The following is a 23,748-nucleotide window of genomic DNA, read 5'->3' on the forward strand; positions in this document are numbered from 1 at the left end:
AATCTAAGCCCCCTCTTGATATAGATGTGGAGTGGACACACCAATCCAAGGTCCACAGGATGGAGGAATAGAATATGGATTAGAGTAGACTTACTGATATTTATAAAAACAAAATAATAGAATGAGTTAGGTGGTGATCCCTCCTCTTCTATTTTTTAAAGAAATTGAGAATGATTGGTATTGTTTCTTGGAATGACTGGTTATATTCACCTTTGAAGCTCTCTAGTCCTGGGATTTTCTTTGTTGAGAGGTGTATCAGTCAAAAGGGTGCTGATGCAAAGTACCAGAAATCTGTTGACTTTTATAAAGAGTATTTATTTGGGGTAAAAGCTTACAATTATAAAGCCCTAAAGAGACCAATTCAAGGTACCATAAAAGGTACTTTCTCACCAAATTCTGTAGCAATGTGTTGAAGTAAGATGGTGGGTGATCTCTGCCTGGTCTCTCTTCCTTCTTCCTCATAAGTTTCCATGGGCACAGCTTCTTTCTATCTCAGCTATAGCCTGGCATAAGGCTAGTCTCTCTTCCCAGGGCTTTTGAGCCTTCTCCTTTCTATAACATGACATCTTCTCGTCTTTCTGTCTGATTCTTTTGGAATTAGTTTCTGTTTCTTTTCTTGGTTCTTCCAGGTGTAGTTAGGTGTTTGATTTTAGATCTTTGTTCATTTTAAGTAAACAATTAAGGCTATGAATTTCCCTCTAAGCACTTTCTACATCTCATAAGATTTTTTTAGTTTTAGCAATAAAATGTAATTAGAAAAGTTGTGAGCATGCCAAAGAATCTTGCATAACATACAGGGTTACCATACATCAACCCACCACCTATACATTGCATTGTTGTATAATATTTGTTACAAATGATGAAAGAAATCATCAAATATTTCTGCTAACTATAGTCTGTAGCTTACAGTTTTTCTACTTCTTTACATAAACCACCCTATTATTACCAACATTTATTAGTATTGTACATTTTAAAATAGTTAATGAGAGAATGTTCTCATATTTGTAATGTTAACCACAGTCCATCATTCACCATGGTGGTTTTTTTCCCCCCTTGAATCACATTATATTTTTTTTGTGCATTAAAAAAGGAGAAAAGCAACCAGCGTCATAAATTCAGCCTAGAGAACTGTGTTAGTGACTGAAGGGTTAACAGAGGCTTGAGACGTAGTTAAAAATAGTATTAGAGGATTATACATACAACATTTGGAAATCCATATGCATTGTTTTTGTGAAAAAAAGCAGCAAAATGTTTGACAAATGTAAGCAAATGACTTGGACTAAGATGGGGCTCAACGGCTGTGAGCGGAGTCAGTCATAGCCTGACGAGGCCCACTGCTTCCTGAGGTCATTCTGTGGGGCTGGGGGAGGCGGGACCCCAACATCTGGGGGGGCACCGCTGCCGAGGAAAGGTTCGGCGCTGGCCTCCCCCTGCTCCCGGCTTCCCCCAGGCCCTCAGTCTTGAACATGGAAATGGAGCTGGTGAGAGGTGCCAGTTCCAGAGTCCAGCCCTGATCCCCCGTGAGCATCGCCCAGAGATCATGGGGGCCCTGAACCACAGGCAGATGGGGCGGGGGGACCCCTATTGCGAAAGTTGGAGAGGGGAATGAGGCTTCCACTCCTCCAATGGGGGCAACGTACCACCCCATCCCCACGGAGGGAGAAGGTGGCTGGGGGCTGTCACTAGTGCTCTTCCTGGCAATGTTGTCAACATGTGCTTGCTTTAGTAGACTTTTCTTTTCTTTTCTTTTCTTTTCTTTTCTTTTCTTTTCTTTTCTTTTCTTTTCTTTTCTTTTCTTTTCTTTTCTTTTCTTTTCTTTTCTTTTCTTTTCTTTTCTTTTCTTTTCTTTTCTTTTCTTTTCTTTTCTTTTCTTTTCTTTTCTTTTCTTTTCTTTTCTTTTCTTTTCTTTTCTTTTCTTTTCTTTTCTTTTCTTTTCTTTTCTTTTCTTTTCTTTTCTTTTCTTTTCTTTTCTTTTCTTTTCTTTTCTTTTCTTTTCTTTTCTTTTCTTTTCTTTTCTTTTCTTTTCTTTTCTTTTCTTTTCTTTTCTTTTCTTTTCTTTTCTTTTCTTTTCTTTTCTTTTCTTTTCTTTTCTTTTCTTTTCTTTTCTTTTCTTTTCTTTTCTTTTCTTTTCTTTTCTTTTCTTTTCTTTTCTTTTCTTTTCTTTTCTTTTCTTTTCTTTTCTTTTCTTTTCTTTTCTTTTCTTTTCTTTTCTTTTCTTTTCTTTTCTTTTCTTTTCTTTTTTCAATATTGCCTTCATTTTGTATCCTCCAAGCTGGCCACCACAGTTCCCTGAAATTTGGCAGTGCCTCTTGCTTGCAGCCGTTGGCGTCCTGAAACCCGAGTGGCACCTTCCAAGAGCAGACTCTGACCCCAGCAGAACTCGCGTCCTCCGGAACCCCCGCCAAGGCCAAACTCGGTCTCCCACACACTCCATGTATGTATGTATCTCCTCTGACTTTTTAATTTCCTCCTTTGCATGGGCCATATCTTGCTGTCTCTTAGTATGGCTTGACATTTTTTCTGATGCCTGGTCATATGATTATCTTGATAAGATTACTCTGAAGGTCAGTCTCTCTCTTGTTTAAGATTTTGCTGTTGATTGGCTTTGTGTTAAGGCTCTTCTTTGATACTTGATTCATCAGTATTGCTCAATGAAAACAGGGTGAAAATCCATGAAGGGGGCATAGACACATTCCACAGGGCCCTGAGGAATTCACCCAAAAGTCCTGGCCTGCCCAGGAAATAGTACTCTTTGGCAATCTTTTCCCTGCAGCCCTCAGAAGGCTGGGTATTTCTAGCTGTCTGTTAGCTCTGCCTCTAATGCAGGTGGAAACTGGTGTGGCAGTACCTGCCAGGTCTGGTTGAGTCCACAGGATCCAGCAGTAAATTCATCAGCCAAAAGCTGCATCAGTGCTGGGCCATGTCCCTCCCTGTTCTTTGGGAAGTGGATTTCTGCAGCCCTACCAGTCAACAGCAGCCTGGCAGGCAGTGACTGACCAATCTGAGGCTGTTTGCCTGGATGTTGGGAGATAGGCATCAAGAGCTATGGGAGCAGGTTACTCTCAAACTCTTGCTGCAGTTTCTCAGTGTCTTTGTCCCAGTCTTTACTGGATGCTGTTCAGTACTCTCCTGGTCTCTGGAGCCCGAGAACAGTTGTTTTGGACAGCTTTTGCCTGTCCATTAGTTGATTTTTTGGGAGAGAATTGAGCCCTGCAACTCCCTATTCTTCCATTTTCCTGGGAGTTTCCCCAATTCTTTTTAGCTGTTTAGACATGGTTTTCTTTAGCTATTTGAGCACATTTTAAAAAGCTTATTTAAAGTCTGTCTACTAAATCCAATGTCTGGGCTTAATCAGGGATGGTTCCTATTGAATGCTTTTCTTTTCTTGTGCATGGACCATACTTTATTGTTTCTTTGAAGGGTTCATATTTTTGTTGAAAACTGGACATTTTAAATATATAATGTGAAGCACTGTGTTTGTTATTGTTTTTTGTTGTAGTTGTTCTTGTTTGTTGTTCTAATGACCATTCTCACCTAATTTTGTAAAGTCTTTAGTTTTTGTCATATGTGGCCACTGAAGTCTCTACTCATTTTCTTATTTGGTCATCTAATGATTGACCAGAGACTTACCGAAATTCCTGGAACCAATAAATGTCTGAGGTTTAGCTGAGGGACTCTATGCATGCCTTCAAAAATTGACAACTCTACCTTAACCTTTGTGTCTTGCTTGCAGAGTGCCTCATAGTCAGTCAGAAGTCAGAGATTGGGGCTTTCTCAGATCTTTCCTGTGCAAGCACATAGCCCTAGTGAATGTCCATGGCCTTTCTAGTTTTCCACAGCTTTTCAAGTCCCTGTGGACATCTCATTCCCAGGTTTTTCATTTTTAGCATTTTGGTTAGTCTACTGTTTGACCCACCTCTAATCCATTACTCAGGAAGTCAAGAAGTTAAAATACTTTCCTTTAGTGGTTTATGTAAGCTACATTCCCCTTAGGGGTAGACTTTTCACACTCTGTGAACTTCAACCTGTCTTTGTAAGGGGGCCTTACAGGAAACCACCAAGCAGTGAAAATGACAATTCTTTGGGAATTTTTGTTCCTGCTGGTATTTGCCAAGAAGCACTATGGAAGCTGGCTGTTATTTTTCAAGATACTGCTGAACTGGAACAGAGGATAGGACTAGTAGATGATAAAATGCTATAAAACTCACTGGTTCTATTGAGATTCTGCTACTTTTCTTGATTAAATGATCCCTGATTGCTGCAGCGCTTTGGTTAATTTTGAGTTCTAAAAAGTTGATTCTGACCATTTTTGCCAGTTTTGTTGTAGTTTTTACGGGGGTCCTTACTTGGTCATTTTGGTGATTCCAATATTGACTGATTTTTGAATGTTAAATGATCCTTCAATTAATGGGATAATGTGAACTTTTCATAAAGTATTTTTCTGGATTCAGTTTGCTAAAATTTTGTTAATGATATCTGTGCCTATGTTCATGAGGGATATTTGTAGTTTTTTGTTGTTCTAATGGTTTTGTCAGGCTTTGGAGTCAGCATTTTGGTGACCACATATAACAAACTGTGTCATTTACTTTCTTCCTCTATCTTCTTAAACAGTTTGTCAAAAATTGGTATTATCTCTTCTTTACTATTTGAAGAATAATCCTCTAGTGAGATTTCCTGGCCTACTAATTTCTCTGTGGGAAGGAATTTTTTTTTAAAGATTTATTTTTTTAAATTTATTTATCCCCCCCTCCACCACCACTTGCTCGCTGTCCGCTCTCTCTCCGCCCATTTGCTGCACATTCTTCTGTATCTGCTTGTCTCCCTTTGTTGCATCATCTTGCTGCACCAGCTCTCTCTGCGGGCGCGAGCCATCAGCTCTCTGTGGGTGTGGGCTAGCTTGCCTTCACAAGGCCCTAGGAAGCGAACCCAGGTCCTCCCATATAGGCAGACGGGAGCTCAATTGATTGAGCCACATCCACTTCCCATGTGGGAAAGAATTTTAAAAATTGTAAGTTTAGTTTTGTTTGGTAAGTATGGTGCTGTTCTGGGTTATTAATCTTTTCAAATAACGAACTTTTTGCTTTGTTGATTTTCTCTATTGTTTTATTTTTTGTTCTATTTCAGGTATTTCTGTTCCTATAGCATTCCTTCCTTAGATCTACATAACCACTGACCTCCTTTCATCTTTATAAGTTGACTTATATTTACATTTTATATAAATGGAATCATACAGTATACAGCCTTCTGAGTCTGGTCTCCTTCACTTAGTATAATGTTTTTCTGTCTGGTATGAACTTTTTGTACTATTAACTTACATTTGTTCCCCTTCAAAGAAAAATGGCCTTATATTAATATACGCAATTCTTAAGTAGAATCTTAGATCATTAATTTTACACCTCTTTTTTCTTTTAATGTAGGTATTTATATTTATTAATTTCTCTAAGTGGTCTTTTATTTTCATCCCATAAATTTTAATATGTTTGTTTTAAGTGTTGTTCAGTTTGAATTAGTTTATATATTTTTTCTTGTTATTTTTTTATTTACTTATTTGGATTACTTTCCAAACATTTGGGGATTTTGAGGCTATTTTATTGCTTAGAAGGATATATTTTATGGCTTACCATATTGTTTACCTTATTTAATGCTCTATGTGAACATAAAAAATGCGTTGAGTAGAATTTTCTATAAATATGAGTGAGACCAGGGTAGTTGATAGTGTTATTCAGGTCTTCTAAATACTTGCTTTTCCTGGTTACTGTGAGACAAAAGTATTAAAATATCTACTGCAATTGTTTCTTTGTTTATTTCTCAATCAGTTCTGTCAATATGCTTCATTTATTTTAGAGCTCAGCTATTATGTGCTTACATGTTTCTTATTGTTATGTCTTCCTGATGAATTGACCTTTTTTTATCCTTGTGATATCTTTTATTTCCAGTATTGCAATCTTTCTTAATCACTACTTAGATGATATTAATTTAGCCATTCATTCCTTATGCTTATTGTTCCAATGATACATCTTTTCCTATTCTTCTGCTTATAGTCTGCCTATGTGTTTATATTCAAAGTATTTTTCTTGTAAATAAAATATTATTGTTCTTTTCCCCCATAGCCCATTCTACTTATCTTTGCTTTTTACATGAAGGGTGGAGTCAACTTACATTTAATGTCATTATTTGTATGGCTGAGTTTAAGCCATCATTCTGGTATTTGTTATCTATTTTTTCCATCATTCCTTTTTCTTTGGTTCCTCCTTTCCTGCCTTCTTTTGATGAACTGAGTATTTTTAATACTTTATATCCTCTATTTAATTTTTAGCTATTACCCCTTTGTATTATTTTCACTGATGACAGTAGAGAATATGATATGCATTTTTAACTTGTCACATTCTACATCAAATAAGATTATTGCACTATACATACAATTTAAGATGGTTGCAAAAGAATTTCATTTAATTACTCCTATCTTTAAGTGTTCTTATTTTCATATATTTTACTTCATATTTTACAACCTTCACCATACATTAATATTATTTCTGCATTAAAAATCAAGTCTATAAAATTTAAATATTTATCATTTATATAATATAAATATTAAATATGACACATTTTACATAAAATATTTATATGACATATATTTTTATATAATATATATTTTATCATATGAAAGTATATACATATGCATGTATGGGTAACTATGTAGTATATATTTTTTTGTGTCTCTCCATATTCTATGTATATATATTATATGCACACTGTCTCTCACATACCCACATACATATATATACATACATATGTACATACAGGTAAATATGTGGATAAGTATAAACTAATTTTGTATATATACATACATATGATTATTTAAAAAATGTTTTATAATTACCTACATATTTACCTGCTCTGGTATCATTTTCTTTTGGTATCATTTATTTTCAATTTAAAGAACTTATTTCAGTTTTTCTTGTGAGTGGTTCTGCTGGAGATTAATCATCTCTTAGATTTTGACTCTGAATTGTTCCTATTTTCTTTCATTTTTGATGATATTTTTGTTGGATATAGAATTCCAGCTGACAGTTTATTTTTCTTTCATCACTTTAAAGATAAGTTTCCACTGTTTTTTTTTTTTTACTCTATTTTTTTTCTAAGAATTCAAGTATCATTCTTTTTTTTTGGTATTTTTTTTTATTGACTTTGTAATAATATTACATTAAAAATATATATGTGAGGTCCCATTCAACCCCACCCCCCCACCCCACCTCTCCCCTCCCCCCCCCAGCAACACTCCCTCCCATCATCATGACACATCCATTGGATTTGGTAAGTACATCTTTGGGCACCTCTGCACCTCATAGTCAATGGTCCACATCATGGCCCATACTCTCCCCCATTCCATCCAGTGGGCCCTGTGAGGATATACAATGTCCGGTGATTGCCTCTGAAGCACCATCCAGGGCAGCTCCATGTCCCAAAGACGCCTCCACCTCTCATCTCTTCCTGCCTTTCCCCATACCCATCAGCCACCATGTCCATCAAGTATCATTCTTATTGTTGTCCTTTGTATAAAATGCATGTTTTTTTTCCTGTGGCTGCCTTTAAGGTTTTCTCTTTATATTTGAATTTCAGAAGTCGTCTACAATGGGTAGAGTTGAGATTTTCTCCATATTTATCTTGCTTAGGCTTTGCTGTACTTCACTTACCTATTTATTTATAGGTTTCATGAGTTTTGAAAAGTTCCTGGCCCTTGTATCTTTTTTGTCCCTCCAATATTTTTATCTTTGTTAGAGAAGTTTCAGGTTTACAGAAAAATCATAAACAAAGTACAGCATTCCTGTACACTTCTCAACCAACACATCTTGCATTGGTGGGGAATATTTGTTACAACTGATGATAGAACATTTTTATAATTGTATTATTAACTATAGTCCATGTTTAAATAAGGGTTCACTGAATAGTGTAGTTCCATGGAGTTTTTAAAAAATTTATTCTTTTGTCATATGTATAATCTCATATTTTCCCTTTAAATCACTGTCAGCTATCTAAAGTTTCAGTGTTGTTAGTTAGGTTCACAATGTTGTGATACCATCATGACCATCCATTACCAAAACATGTCCATCATTCCAAATAGGAACCCTGTACATTAAGGAGCACTTAACTTCTCATTACCTATCACCATTCTGTCCCCTGGTAACAGCTATTCTAAATTCTGACTGTATGAGTTTTCTTATTCTAATTATTCCAAAGCAGTGAGATTGTGCAATATGTGTCCTTTTGTGTCTTGCATATTTCACTCAACATAATGTCTTCATGTTACCATATGAGCCTTCATTCTTTTTCCTGGGTAAATACTATTCCTTTGCGTGTAAATTCATTGGTTGATGAACACTTACGTTGCTTTCATTTTTTTGACAATTATGACTAGCGCTGTTATGAACACCGGTGTGCAAATATTTGTATAAGACCCTGCTTTGCATTCTTTGGGGTACATAGGAGTAGTGAGATTGCCACCTCATATGGTACTTCTATGCTTAGCTTTCTGAGGAACTGCCAAACTGCCTTCCACAGCAGCTGCATCATTTTGCATGCCCATGAGCAATTAATGAGTGTTCCTCTTTCATGGTGTCCTCTCCAACACTTGTTTTTTACCTTTTTTTTTTATTGTAGCCATTCTAATGGATGTGAAATAGTATCTCATTGTTATATTGATTTGCATGTCCCTGGAGGCTAATGATGTTGTCCATCTTTTCATGTGCTTTCTGGCCATTTGCATATCTTCTTTGGAGAGATGTTTATTCAAGTCTTTTGCTCATTTATTGTGTTGTTTGCCGTTTTTTTGTTGTTGTTAAATTGAAGGATTTCTTTATATGTTCTGGATAGTAAACATTTACTGAATATGTAGTTTCCAAATACTTTCTCCCAGTTGTGGGTGGTTGTTTTACTTTAATGATAAAATCCTTTGAGGTGCATAAGTTTTACATTTTGATGAGGTTCCATTTATCTGTTTTTTTCTTTGTTTCTTGTGCTTTGTGTATGCAGACTAAGAAACCATTGCCCAACACAAGGTCCTTAAGATGCTTCCCCACAGTTTGCTCTAGGAGTTTCATAGTTCTAGCTCTTATATATAGGTCTATGATCCGTTTTGAGTTGAGTTGATTTTTGTGTTTTTGTATATTGTGTGAGGTAGGGTCCTCCTTTTGTTTTTGGAAATGGAGGTCTAATTTTCCTAGAATCATTTATTGAAGTGATGGTTCTTTCCCAAATGAGTGGTCTTTATCCTCTTGTTAAAAATAAATTGGTCATAAATGTGTTTTTTTCTGAGCTCTCTGTTCTATTCCATTGGTCTACATTTCTGTCCTTGTTATCAGTAAAATGCTGTTTTGATTAATGTGACCTTGTAATCAGTGCTAAGATTGGGAAGTGTGAGTCCTCCAACTTCACTCTTCCTTTTCAAGATGACTTCAGCTATCTGGGGTCCCTACCCTTGCATATAAATGCAATGATTGGCTTTTCCATTTCTCTAAAGAAGGTTGTTAGAATATTTGGATTGCATTGAATCTATGTTACTTTTGGTGGGATTGACATTTTACATTATTTAGTCTTCCATCCCAAGAACATGAAATGTTCTTCCATTTATTGAGGTTTTTTTTTTTGACTTCTTTTAGCAATGTATTGTAGTTTTGTGTTCAAGTCCTTTCCATTCTTTGTTAGATTTATTCCTGGGAATTTTATTTTTATTTAGTTGGTATTGTGAATGGAATTTTTTCTTGATTTCTTCTTCCAAATGTTCATTGCTTAGGAATAGAAATATCACTGATTTTGGGGTGTTGGTCTTGTACCCCACCACTTTAATGAATTCATTAACAGCTCTAGTAAATTTGTTGAGGATTTTACATTATTCTCTGTATATAAAAACGTCATCTGCAACTACGGAAAGTTTTAATTCTTCCTTTCTAATGTGGATGCCTTTTATTTATTTTTCTTGCCTTCTTACTCTGGGAAGATGTTTCAGTATAATGTTGAATAAAAGTGGTGACAATGGACATCCTTGTCTTGTTCCTGATCCTAGAGGGACAGCTTTCAGTCTTTCACCATTAAGGAGGAACTTAGATGTGGGCTTTTCATATATGCCCTTTATCATGTTGAGGAGGTTTCTATTCCTAGTGTTCTGAGTGTTTTTATCAAGAAGAGCTGCTGAATTTTGTCAAATGTCTTTACTGAATAAATTGTGAAAAATACGTATATTTTCTTTCCTTCATTATGTTAAGGCAGTGTATTACAATATTTGATTTTCTTGTGTTGAAACAACCTTGCATATCAGGGATAAATTTCACTTGATAGTGGTGTATAAATCTTTCAATATGCTTTTGGATTCACTTTGCTAGTATTTTGTGAAGGAATTTCGCATCAATATTCACAAAAGATAGTGGCCTGTAGTTTTATTTTCTTGTGGTGTCTTTATCTGGCTTTGGAATGGGAGTGATATTGACCTCATAGAATGAATTAGGTTGTGTTCTGTCCTTTAAATTTTTTGGAAGAGTTTGAGCAGAATTAGAGTTCAGACTTCTTGGAATAATTCTCTTGTGAAGTCACATGGTACTGGGCTTTCAATTTTCAGGAAATTTTTGAGGAATGATCAATCCCTTTAATATTAATTGGTTTGTTGCAATCTTGTATTTCTTTGTTTTAATATATTTTTATTTTTTTAAAGATACTTAGATTACATAAGTGTTACATAATAATATAGGGGATTCCCATATGCCCTGCTCCCTACCACTCTCACATTTTCCCACATTAACAACATCCTTCACTAGTGTAGTACATTTGTTACAATTGATGAACACATTTTGGAGCATTGCCACTAAATGTGGATTATAATTTACATTGTAGTTTACACTCTCTCCCACACTATTTGGTAATTTATGGCAAGATATATAATGGCCTGTCATTGCAAGATCATTCAGGATAATTCCCAAGTCCCAAAAAAAGGCCCCTGTATTACACCTGTTTTTCCCTCTCCCTCCCTCAGAACATCCAGTGGCCACTGCCTCCACATCAGTGATGTAATTTCTTCGATTGCTAGAATCACAATAAGTCCATAGTAGAATACCAGGGGAGTGTTACTGGCTTAGGGTGTTGGATGTGGAGGACATGCAGGACAGGGTTCACCTGATGCAGGCCTCTAGGGAGTGTGTGAGTGTATTACTTTTTGAATCAGTGTAGGTGGTTTGTGTGTTTCTTAGAATTTGTCCATTTCATCTATGTTATCTAATGTATAGGTGTACAGTTTTTCATAATATCTTCCTATAGTCCTTTTAAAATATATTTTTATTAGAGAAGTTGTGAAGTTACAAAGCAATCATGCATAATATCCAGAATTTCCATACATCACCCCTCCACCAACACCATACATTATGGTAGGATGTTAATACAGATTATGAAAGAACATCATCAGACTATTACCACTAACTTGGTTCATAGCTTACATTTGGTTTATTTTTCCATATACCTCCTATTATAAACACCATGTATTAGTATTGTACATTTGTTGTAGTTCATGAGAGAACATTCTCATATTTATATTGTTAACCACAGGTCCATATTCCACCACCTGGTTCTCTGTGTTGTATACTCCAATGCCTTGTATAATCTACCCAAAGTGTGCACTCGGTGGCTCTCACTTTCATCACAGAGTTGTGCAGTCATGGCCTCAGTAAATTTCTGGACTTTTTCTTACTCCAAAAAACCATACCCCCTTATTATTCAGCCTAAGCATTGATATAGTACTTTTCTTTGACATTGACTAGAATATTACAATATTGCTGTTACATGAATCATATTTTCCCATGCAGTATTCTTTCCACCTTATAATAGTGCTGTACATTTGTTCTAGTTCACACAAGAACATTCTTGTGTTTGTACTACTAACCATAATCATTACCCACCTCCAGGTTCACTTATAGTCCTTTTGATTTCAACGTGATTAGTAGTAATTTCCCCCTTTTTGTCTCTGATTTTATTTACTTGTATGCTCTCTCTTTTCTTTGTCATACTAGGTAAAGATATGTGAATTTTATTGATCTTTTCAAAAAACCAACTTTTCGTTTTGTTGATTTTTTTTGTTTTTATGCTCTGTTTCATTTATCTCTGCTCTAATCTTTGTTATTTCCTTCTTTTTGCTCACTTGGGTTTAATTTACTGTTCTTATTCCAGTTCTTCCTTTGGAGTGGACTTAGTGGCCTTGACAAATATAGTTAACTGCATATGTGGGGATCTATATCAGAACTCTCAATTTGGTTCCAGTGGTCAATATGTCTATCCTTGTGCCAAAACCAGGCAATTTTGACCACTGTACTTTATAGTATGTTTTAAAGTAAGGTAGTGTGATTCCTCTGATTTCAAATTTCTCTTTCAATATGTCTTTGGCTATTCAGGACCACTTACCCTTCCAAATAAATTTCATAGTTAGCCTTTCCAATTCAGTAAAAAATGTTCTGGTAATTTTTATTGGGATTGCATTAAATCTATAAATCAGTTTGGGTAAGATCAACATCTTAATGATATTTAGTCTTCCTATCCATGAACATGGAATATTCTTCCATTTATTTAGGACTTCTTTGATTTCCCTTAATAATGTTGTATTCTGTATACCAGCTCCATGGTTACCATTGGGTTAAATTTTAATATCCTTAATACATAACTATCACATATGTTTTGATACCAACTTAACTTCAATAGCCTACATGTATTATTTTCCTAAACCCCTCTGGCCCACCACCTTTTTTTGTACTTGTTACCACTTATATCTTTGTACATTTTATGTCCAAGGATAAAGGTGTGTAATTAATCCTTATGCCTTTACTTTTTAGCACCTGTAAGAAGTAAGAAGTGAAGTTATATACCAAACAATGCACTACAATAATACTGGCTTTTATAATTCCCCAAATGGTTACTGTAGCAGTTCAATATTATTGATGAATTCCAGAAAGAAATATTGGATTATGTTTGTAAACTGGTCTTTTCCTCTGGACATATTAGAGTGTGTTGGATTCAGAGGTTTTACTTTTATTTGATTAAATAATGATTAAGGCTTTTATTGGGCCACATCAGTAGAATGTTCAGTCCCTGCCCCCTTTGGGTGTGGACTCACAGAGAAACTGCACTGCAGAGAAGAGGTTGGAGTTTTTGAATGGAGCCTGGGAAGTATGCTTACAGAGGAGCAGAGTAGCTGAGCCCGGAGAGAATCTTGAGCCCTGTGGTGAGAGACAAAGCTGGTCAACTGATAGCCTAGAGGTGGCCTTGTGGAGATAAAAAGCAGCTGAGCCTAGAGAGAAATGAGCCCTGGGAAGAGAGGAATCCTGGAATCCTGAACACTTACAAACATTGGCAGCCATCTTGCTCCAATGTGTGGCAACAGACTTTGGTGAGGGAGGTAACTTATGCTTTATGGCCTGGTAACTGTGGACTTCAACTCCAAATAAATACCCTTTATAAAAGCCAACAGAATTCTCATATTTTCATTAGCACCCTTTGGCTGACAATACAGTTAACTTTCCTGGAATTCTTGATTTCTTTATGCCACTTTGACCTGGAGCCTCAGTGATTCAAAGATGCTAATCAAAAGCTGTGATCAGTGATCAGCTTTGCCCTCCCCCCAGTCTTGGGGAAGAGGAATTTTTATTCCCTTTCTGTCACCATTGTGCTAACTAGGGACTGGACCCCAGATTGGCCTGCCAGGAGAGTTGGGGGGTGTTGCTGATAGCTGCTGCATGAAGAAAGCAATTTATTATTCTTTACTATAATTTATCAGATTCTTCTTCCTGCTCTTCCCTGAATTCTATACATTTTATTCTGGCCACTGGAGTTTCAAAATCATTGTTTCATACAATTCCTGCCTGTTTAATAGTTGTTCTATTAAGTTATTTATTGTTTTTATCCCCTCTGGCTTCAGTTTTAGTTTCAACTAATATATCTTTAAGTTCACTAATCCGCTCCTCTGCTGTATCCAATTTTTAAAAAATAATTTATTGAGGTGAAATTCACATAAATGTAAAATTAACCATTTTAACTGAAACCACTATGAAAATATTCAAACATTTTTATGTGCCCTGTATACATGCCCTGGAGAACTCCCTCCCAACCATGTGCTCCCTATCAATAACACCCCACACTAGTGTTCCTCCCCTACCATAGTTGAACCTTGCTGTGGTCCAAAACTTCTTTAAAAATGAAGCCTAATATATTGTCAGGTTCCATTAATAGTAAAATGGAATGTAGTGATGGGTTTAAAGGTTAGATATAGAATACATACTAATTTAGAAAAATTAAATAAAGTGTAAATAAATTGGGGTATAAAAAATGAAAAAATGAAAAAGCTTTGTGTTTGACGTTTTGCCTTTCATCACTGCTATAGATGTTGCCCTGTTATGTACAGTGGCAAGGCAATTTCTTCCATTTATTCCATAGTGTCTTTTATTTTTTATTTTTTTCAACTTACTAAGATTGTCTTCACAAGAGTTTTAGATAACAGTAATTCACATATAGAATATATGGTACTCCCACATATCCAACATTAAACCCTTTGTCCCTTCCCCAGCAATGATCTTTTTACATGTTCACAGTATATTTGCTGCAGCTGATGTACAGATATTGAAATAATAGCTTTCAAACATGATTCTATTTGTGTTTACATTGTGGTTTATCTTTTAGACTATACAATTTCCTAAATTTTTAGTTATCTTATGTTTTACATTATGGTTGACATTTTAGCACAGACAGGGTACATAAAAATGTTTGGATATTTTCATAGTGGTTACAGATAAAAACGACAACTGGGGGAGTGCTGAGTTCATACCCAGGAGAGCTCTATCACATTCCCCAATGGAGCATCAACAATCCCTCAAGTGCAATGGAAAGACCAATAAAGACAGATGATCCAACAATGAACCCTTGATACTGATGGCTACAATTATGAGCCAGTACACCTGAAATATGAACTAAGCCTAGAGCTGCAGGGTTCCTAAGAGTTACCTCCTGAGAGCCTCCATGTTGCTCAAAAGTGGCCACTCTCTAAGCCAAGCTCAGCATGTAAATGCATTACCTCCCATCCAGAGTGGGACATGACTCCTGGGGATAAGCCTCGCTGGCACCAAGGGATTACTCCCAAGAACCAGCTGATGCTTGGGAGAAAAAGACCTTAAATAAAAGGGTCAACTCACCAGCAGAATATCTCAGCCTACATGTAATCTCAGGAGTTAACTGCTTTACAACTTTGAATAAAAGGGGGAAATGGAAAGGGCAGATGAGTTTATATGGCTATGAGTCTCCAAAAAAGAGTCAGGAGGTCATCAGAGAGGTAATGCTTACGCACGCCTCAGCAGGGTCCCAGAGACAGCCAAAGTAGATAGAAGCCCACTTACTGGTTCTCCTGAGGACTACAAAGACCCACAGGTTCTACAGTCATGGCAGATTTCTCTGGAGTTCAGTGCCATGTCAGTTGGCCCTACTTTGGAGTTTGTTTTCCTGAGTGTGATGGAGTTGGACTCAGATATGACCTTTCTACACATGCCTTTTCTGTTACTTTTACCGGACCTGTGGTTGGCACTGGGGTTGGTGTATACTTAGGAGACCTGAATCTCTGGACTGTCCATGTGACAGTCATGCCCTGAGACTCAGTAGACTTGCCACTCCCACCCTCAGGTTTATTGGACTTACCCCAGCCAGCTAACAGGGAGATGAAGAAGGTCAACCACCACACCAGGGAGCCAAGAGTGCCTACAGCTGCTAGCAGGAGAATTGCATCCATCATCCATGTGGAATCTAGAGCCCCCTCTTGATATAGAGGTGGAGTAGACATAACCATCCCAGGGGTAACAGACTGGAGGAATAGAGTATGGTACTGATATTCCGCTATGAAACTATTGTGCTTAATAATGGAAGAAATTGTAGCATTGATGTGGAGAAAGTGGCCGTGGTAGCTGCTGAGGGTAGGGAGAGGGAAGAAGAGATATGATGTGGGGGCATTTTCAGGACTTGGAATTGTCGTGGGTGGTACTGCAGGGACAGATGCTGGACATTGTATGTCCTGCCATGGCCCACTGGGTGAACTGGGGGAGAGTGTAAACTACAATGTAAATCACTATCCATGTGGTGCAGCAGTACTCCAAAATATATTAACCAAAAGCAGTGAATGTGCCACAATGATGTAAGAGGTTGTTGATGTGGGAAAAGTGGGGTGAAGGGGGTAGGGGTATATGGGGACCTCATATTTTTTCGATGTAACAATTAAAAAAATAAAAAGAAAAAAAAAACATTTTAAAGTGAACAATAGTGGCAATTATTACATTCGTGGTATTGTACAACCACCACCTTTATCTAGTTCCAAAACATTCCCATTGCTCCAAAGTAAAAGCTATTACCCATTAAGCAGTTTTGCCTCAATTCACCTGTCTTACAGCTCTTGAAAACTACCAATCTGTGTTCTTTCACTATAGACTTATTGATTATGGATATTTCATATAATTTAACCAATATGTAACCTTTTGTATCGATCTTCTTACTCTTAGTATAATGCTTGGAGGTTCATCTGCATTGTAGCATGTATCAGGACAACATTCCTTTTTAAAGTTTTCAAAGAAGCTTTAGATTACATAAGTATTACATTAAAGATATAGGGGATTCCCATGTACCCCACCCTCTTCCCTCCCACACTTTCCAACATTAACATCTTTCATTAGTGTGGTAAATTTGTTACAATAGATGAACATATATTGAAGCATTGTACAAGCCAAGGACTATAGTTTAAATTATTGTTTACACTTTACACTGCACAATTTTAAAGATTTCAATAAAATGTATAATGGCCTGTACCTGTCATTGCAATGTCATGGAGGACAATTCCAATGTCCCCAAAATGTCCCCATTTTGGTCCTATTATTCCCTCACCCTCTCCTCAGAATCTCTGTTGGCTACTGCCATTATATCAATGATACAAGTTCTTAATTGCTAGAATGATCATAAGTCTACTTTAGTCCATAGTTTCTTCTCACCTTTATGTGTGTTCATTCCTCAGTCTTGAGGATTTGAAGATGGTGATTCCCACCCTGTCTCCATTTGAGAGGGGTCCTAGAGCCTATGGGACAGATGGATGTAAGTAACTCTGTTGTTTGCAGTTGCAGACTCTCTCCACTTCCTGGGATGGACATTGTCCATCATGATTCTTTTGTTAGTTTTCCTGGGTGAGTCCAGTGAGCTGAAGAGTAGATGTCACAACTCTGCTGAGATTCAGGGCTCAACCAGCATATGAACAGACCAAAGATTTAAGTCCCTGGAATACATACTTAACAAGTATAATGTTAACTATAGATTCAAATAAAGGGCAGGAGAGCGAAAGGAAATTTTAAGTGAGTCTAACTCTGTTACAATGGGGAACGTATGTTCCAAAATAAGGCCCATTGACAAGGTTCAGAATTCCTGAGCTGTCTGTCCTGCCTATAGTGTATAGATGTCTCTAGAGCCCTCAGGAACCCTGCTGTTTGAGGCACTCTTTACTGTGACGGTCAATGAGATCCTGTTGAGGCACGTAAGTGTAACCTCTAGAGTAAACTCCCAACTCACTTTGAAGTCTCTTAGCCATAAAACTCATTTGTATTTAATATTTACCCCTTCTGCGCACTTTCAGGATTTGGAATTGTCCTGAATGACAGTGCAAAGACAGATACAGGACAATATATATCCCGCGATAACCTACTGAATGGAGTGGGAGAGAGTTAAACTACAATGTAAATTATAATCCATTCTGTGTGGCAATGTTCCAAAATGTGTTCATCAATTGCAATGAATGTATTGCATTAATGAAAGAAGTTCTTAATGTGGGAAAAATGGAAGATGTGGTGAGTGGGGCATATAGGATTCCCCTATATTTTTAAATGTAACATTTGATGTAACCTATGTGTCTTTTAAAAATTAAAAAATATATATATTAAAAAATATTTCCCCATTTTGATCAAGGTCTTTTCCAGATTCATCACTAGTCAGTGCTTGGTAATAATTCTGCAGTGCCAGGAAGGTTCATCCCTGGGAGTCATGCTTCACACTGGGACGAGGGGAGGTAATGCATTTATATGTTGAGTTTGGCTTAGAGAGAGACCACATTTGAGCAACAAGGAGGCTTTCAGGGGCTGTTTCAATTGCACTAGAAAAGGTTCAGAAGTACAACTATCAGTATCATCAGCCTGGCCTAATAGTCTGTCCTCCTTCACTAGGCACTGCCCTTGTACTCAGGAGATTCTTGCTGCTGTATTAGAGAATATAGCAGGATTCCAAATATGGGAATTCAATATTCTCTCATTTATTGTGTGGGTCTTGACCCACTGTGACAATGGCCCAGGACCACTTATACATATTCATATGCCGTAGAGGCATGCCTCAGGTGTAACCCTCTCCATCCATCCCCCAATTACTGACATCCCACACACCAGTGATCTCCCCTTACACAGTTGTGCACCTTCTGTGATCCAAAACCTCCTCAAAACAAAGTCAGAAAAAAACAAAGTAATAAGAAAATAAAATAATAATAATTAAAATAAATAAAATACAAAAAACAAAATAATAAAAAATAAACATAAAAAATAGTAAAATAATTTTTTTCATTTTGTCTTTTAACACTGTAAGATCCGTTATCTTTTCTGTACAGTGACAATTTCTTCCATATATTCCCCCAGTGTCTTATATATATTTTTAATCTTCAAAGATGCTTTAGGTTACAGAAATGTCATATAGAAACTATAGGGGATTCTCATATACTCAAACCACTCCCACTCTCCCACTGTCACCCATTAATACCATTTTGCATGTGTATAGTACATTTGTTACAATTGATGCACAAATATTGAAGCATTGCTGTGAACTATGGTCAATGGTTTACATGATGGCTTACCTTTTGCCCATACACTTTTATAGGTTTTGACAAAATTTAAAATGTCCTTTATCTGTCATTGCAAGGTCATGCAGAACAATTCCAATGCCCTGAAAATGCCCAATGTTCCATCTAATTTTTTCTTCCCTCTTCCTCCCCTTGGAACCTATGGTAACTACTAATTTTCATTTTTTTAATAATAAGGTTCATAGTTACATGCAGTAGTATCAAAGGCTTGACATATCATTCTGTGTTTGTTCATTAGGCACCGCCTATGTTCTGGAGAGATTCTTGCCACTCTAATTCAGAACATTGCAGGATTCCCCCTAATGGAAATTTAATATTTTCTTGTTTATTGTGTGGGTCTCCACTCACTGAGATAACACACTAAGACAAGATGAACAATTTCATATTCCTTAAAAGCATCTGCCAAGTGTGTCATATCCCACATATCACCCCACCGCCGATGCCCTGCATTATTTAGCCTCCCCTGCCGTATTTGCCGAAAGAACATTCCCACTATTATAGTTTTAACCATAGACTTGCAAATCCCCTTAGTTCACTTGCTCCTTCTCCCAACCCTCCCACCAGTACCATGGATAATCCAACCCAAGCTCCCACTCTACTCCCCCTCAAATTCAGGTACCCTTGAACCCAATCACATCACTGCACCACAGTCAACCCCATCCACTGCCCAACCACCCCCTTCCACCTTATCATAGATTTTGCTGATATTAAGCATCAGCTCACCACCCTCTACTTCCCTTCTGTCTCTTGATAGCCTGTCTCCAAGACTCTAGCTCTGTGAGTCTGCTCAGTTTGTTTTCTTCATATCAGTGAGGTCATGTAGTATTTGCCCTTTAGTGCCTGGCTTACTTCACTTAACATAAGGTCTTCAAGAGTAATCCATGTTATCCTGTGAGTTAATATTGCATTCTTTCTTATAGCTGAGTAATATTCCATTGTGTATATATATATATATATATATCACAATTTGCTTATCAGTTCTTCTGCTGATGGACACTTGGGTTGCTTCCAACTTTTAGCAATAGTGAATAATGTTGCTATGAACATTGGTGTGCATATATCTGTTTGTGTCCCTACTTTCAATTATTCTGGGTATGTACTCAGAAGTGGGATTGCCAGATCATATGGCAGTTCTATAGTTAACTTCCTCAGTAACTGCCAAACTGTCCTCCACAATTGCTGTCCAATTCTACATTCCCACCAGTAGTGGATAAGTGTTCCCTTTCCTCGATATCCTCTCCAAAATTTGTAGTCCTCTGTTTTTTCATAGCCATTGGTCTAATAGGTATAAGATGATATTTCATTGTAGGTTTGATTTGCATTTCCCTTATAGCTAGTGATGTCAAGCATCTTTTCATGTACTTTATGGCCATTTGTATTTCTTCTTTGGAGAAGTGTCTATTCAAATCTCTTGCCCATATTTATATGGCTTATTTGTCTTTTTATTTTTGAGATGTAGGATTTTTTATATATGTTCAATATTAGACCCATATTGAATAAATAGTTAGCAAATATTTTATCCCATTGAGTAGGATGTCTTTTCACTTACTTGAAGCACAAAAATTTTTAATTTTGAGGAGTTCCCATTTATCTATTTTATCTTTCATTGCTTATGTTTTGGGTGTAAAGTTTATGAAACCATTTCCTACTACAAGATCTCATAGATGCTTCCCTACATTATCATCTAGGAGCTTTATGGTCTTTGATCCATCTTGAGGTAATTTTTGTACAGAGTATGAGATAGTGATCCTCTCTCATTCTTTTGGATATGCCTATTCAGTTCTCCAAGCACCATTTGTTGAAGAGGCCATTGTGTCCCAGTTGAGTGGCTTGATGGCTCTGTCAAATATCAGTTGATCATGTATTCAAGGATCTATATTAAAACTCTCAGTTCTGGTCCATTAGTCAGTATGTCTGTCCTTGTGCCAATACCATGCAGTTTTGATCACTGTAGTTTTGTAGTATGTCTTAAAGTCAGATAGCATGATTCCTCTAATTTAGTTTTTCTTTTTTAATATGTGGCCATTGAGCCCCTGCCATTCCAAATAACCTTCATAATTAGCTTTTCCAATTCAGTAAAAATAATGCTGTTGTAATTTTCATTGAATTTGCATTAAATCTATAAATAAATTTTGGTAAGAGAGACATCTTAATGATGTTTAGTCTTCCAATCCACAAACATGGAATATTCTTCCATTTATTTAGGTCTTCTTTGATTTCCTTTAACAATGTTGTATTCAGTTTTCTGAGTACAAGCCTTTTATATCTTTAGTTATGTTTATTGCTAGGTATTGATTATTTTAGTTGATATTGTAAATGAGGTTTTTATTGATTTCCTCCTCAGATTGCTCATTATTTGTGTAAAGAAATGCTAATGATTTTTTCATGCTGATCTTATATCCTGACACTTAACTGCACTTGTTTATCAGCATTAGAAGTTTTGTTATAGATTTCTCAGGACTTTCTATGTATAAGATCATGTCATTTGGAAATAGTGAAGTTTTTACATCTTCCTTTCCAATTTGGATGTCTTTTATATATTTTTATTGCCTAAGTGCTCAAGTAGTACTTCTAACACAATGTTAAATAAGAGGAGTGACAGTGGGCACCCTTGTCTTCTTCCAGATCTTAGAGGCAAGGCTTGAGCATTTCACCATTGAATATGATGTTAGCGGTGCATTTTTAATATATACCCTTTATCATGTTGAGGAAATTTACTTCTATTCCTTTCTATGAAGTTGGTTTTTTTTAATCAAGAAAGGGCGCTGGTTTTTGTCAAATGTTTTTCTGCATCAATAGAGATGAATATGTGATTTTTTTTCTTTTGATCTGTTAATGTGGTGTATTGCATTTATTTACCTATGTTGAACCATCCTTGCATACCAAGGATGAAACCCACTTGGTCATGGTGTATAATTCATTTGATGTGTTGTTGAATATAATTATCAACTATTTTGTTGAGGATTTTTGCATCTAGGTTCATTAGAGTGATGGGTTTGTAGTTTTCTTGTGGTGTCTTTATGGGCGTTTGTATTAGGGTGATGTGGGCATCATAAAATTTGTTCCACGATGTTCCCTCCACTTCTATTTTTGGAAGAGTTTAAGCAAGATTGGTGTTAGTTTTTTTCCAGAATGATGTATAAATTTTGCCTTTGAAGCCACTTGGTCCTGGGCTCTTCTTAGTTGGGAGGTTTTTGTTGACTTAATTCAATCTCATTACTTTTGATTGGTCTGTTGATGTTGTCAATTTATTCTTTCATAAATGTATGCTTCTTTTGTGTTTTTAGAAATTTGTCCATTTCATCTAAGTTATCTATCTTGTTGGCATACAGTTTTTCAATGTTTATGCTTACATTTTCTTTTTTTTTAAGATTTATTTATTTATTTCTCTCCCTTCCCCCGCCCCCAACCCCGGTTGTCTGTTCTCTGTGTCTATTTGCTGTGTCTTCTTTTGTCTGCTTCTGTTGTTGTCAGCGGCACGGGAATCCGCGTTTCTTTTTGTTGCGTCATCTTGTTGTATCGGTTCTCTGTGTATGTGGTGCCATTCCTGGGCAGGCTGCACTTTCTTTCGTGCTGGGCAGCTTTCCTTACGGGGCGCGCTCCTTGTGCATGGGGCTCCCCTATGCGGGGGACACACCTACGTGGCATGGCATTTCTTGTGTGCATCAGCACTGCGCACGGGCCAGCTGCACACGGGTCAAGGAGGCCCAGGGTTTGAACCGCGGACCTCTCATGTGGTAGACAGACTCCCGAACCACTGGGCCAAGTCCACCACCGTACATTTTCTTTATTTCTGTGGGATCAGGGGTGATATCCCCCCTTGTATTTCATTTTGTGTATTTGCATCTTCTCTTTTTTTTCTTTTTTAATCTAGCTAAGGGTTTGTCAATTTCATTAATCTTCTGAAAGAACCAGCATTTGTTTTTATTTTTTTCTATTATATTTTTTATTCTCAATTTCATTGGGCTCTGCTGTAATCTTTGTTATTTTCTTCTTTCTGCTTGATTTGGAATTAGTTTGTTGTTCTTTTTCTAGTTCATCCAGGTGTGCAGTTAGGTCTTTGATTTTAGCTCTTTCCTCTTTTTTAATATAAACATTTATGGCTATAAATTTCCCTCTCTGCAATGCATTTGCTACATCTCATAGTTTTGATACCTTGTGTTCTTATTTTCATTCATTTCAAGGTAGTTACTGATTTTTTTAAATAATTTCCTCCTTGACCCACTGATTGTCTAAGAGTGTGTTGTTTAATTTCCATATCTTTGTGCCTATTCTGGTTCTCTGCCCATTACTAATTTCCGTGTGGTCAGAGAAATTACTTTGTGTAATTTCAACCTTTCTGAATTTGTTGAGAGTTGTTCTGTGACCTAGTCTGTGGTCTATCCTGGAGAATGATCCATGTGAGCTCTAGAAGAAAGAATATTTGGGTGTAACACTCTATTTGGGTGTAACACTCTGTATATTTCTAATAGGTCTAGATTCTCTAATGTATTTTTCTTTTTTTTTTTAAGATTTATTTTATTTATTTATTTCTCTCCCCATCCCCCCCACCCCAGTTGTCTGTTCTCTGTGTCTATTTGCTGCGTCTTCTTCTTTGTCCACTTCTGTTGTTTTCAGCGGCATGGGAATCTGTGTTTCTTTTTGTTGCGTCATCTTGTGTCAGCTCTCCGTGTGGACGGCACCATTCTTAGGCAGGCTGCACTTTCTTTGGTGCTGGGTGGCTCTCCTTATGGGGCACACTCCTTGAGCGTGTGGCTCCCTTATGCAGGGGACACCCCTGTGTGGCACGGCACTCCTTGCGCGCATCAGCACTG

At 36.8% G+C, this 23,748-nt stretch overlaps 1 long non-coding RNA gene across 1 annotated transcript in view; it reads left to right on the forward strand.

Moving 5' to 3' along the window:
- The window catches only part of LOC131277211 (uncharacterized), a 149,355-nt gene that overhangs the window by 62,384 nt on the left and 63,223 nt on the right, over positions 1–23,748 (forward strand). The gene's annotated exons all lie outside the window — the stretch shown is intronic.

This window comes from Dasypus novemcinctus, chromosome X, assembly GCF_030445035.2.
Source record: "Dasypus novemcinctus isolate mDasNov1 chromosome X, mDasNov1.1.hap2, whole genome shotgun sequence".
NCBI lineage: Eukaryota > Metazoa > Chordata > Mammalia > Cingulata > Dasypodidae > Dasypus > Dasypus novemcinctus.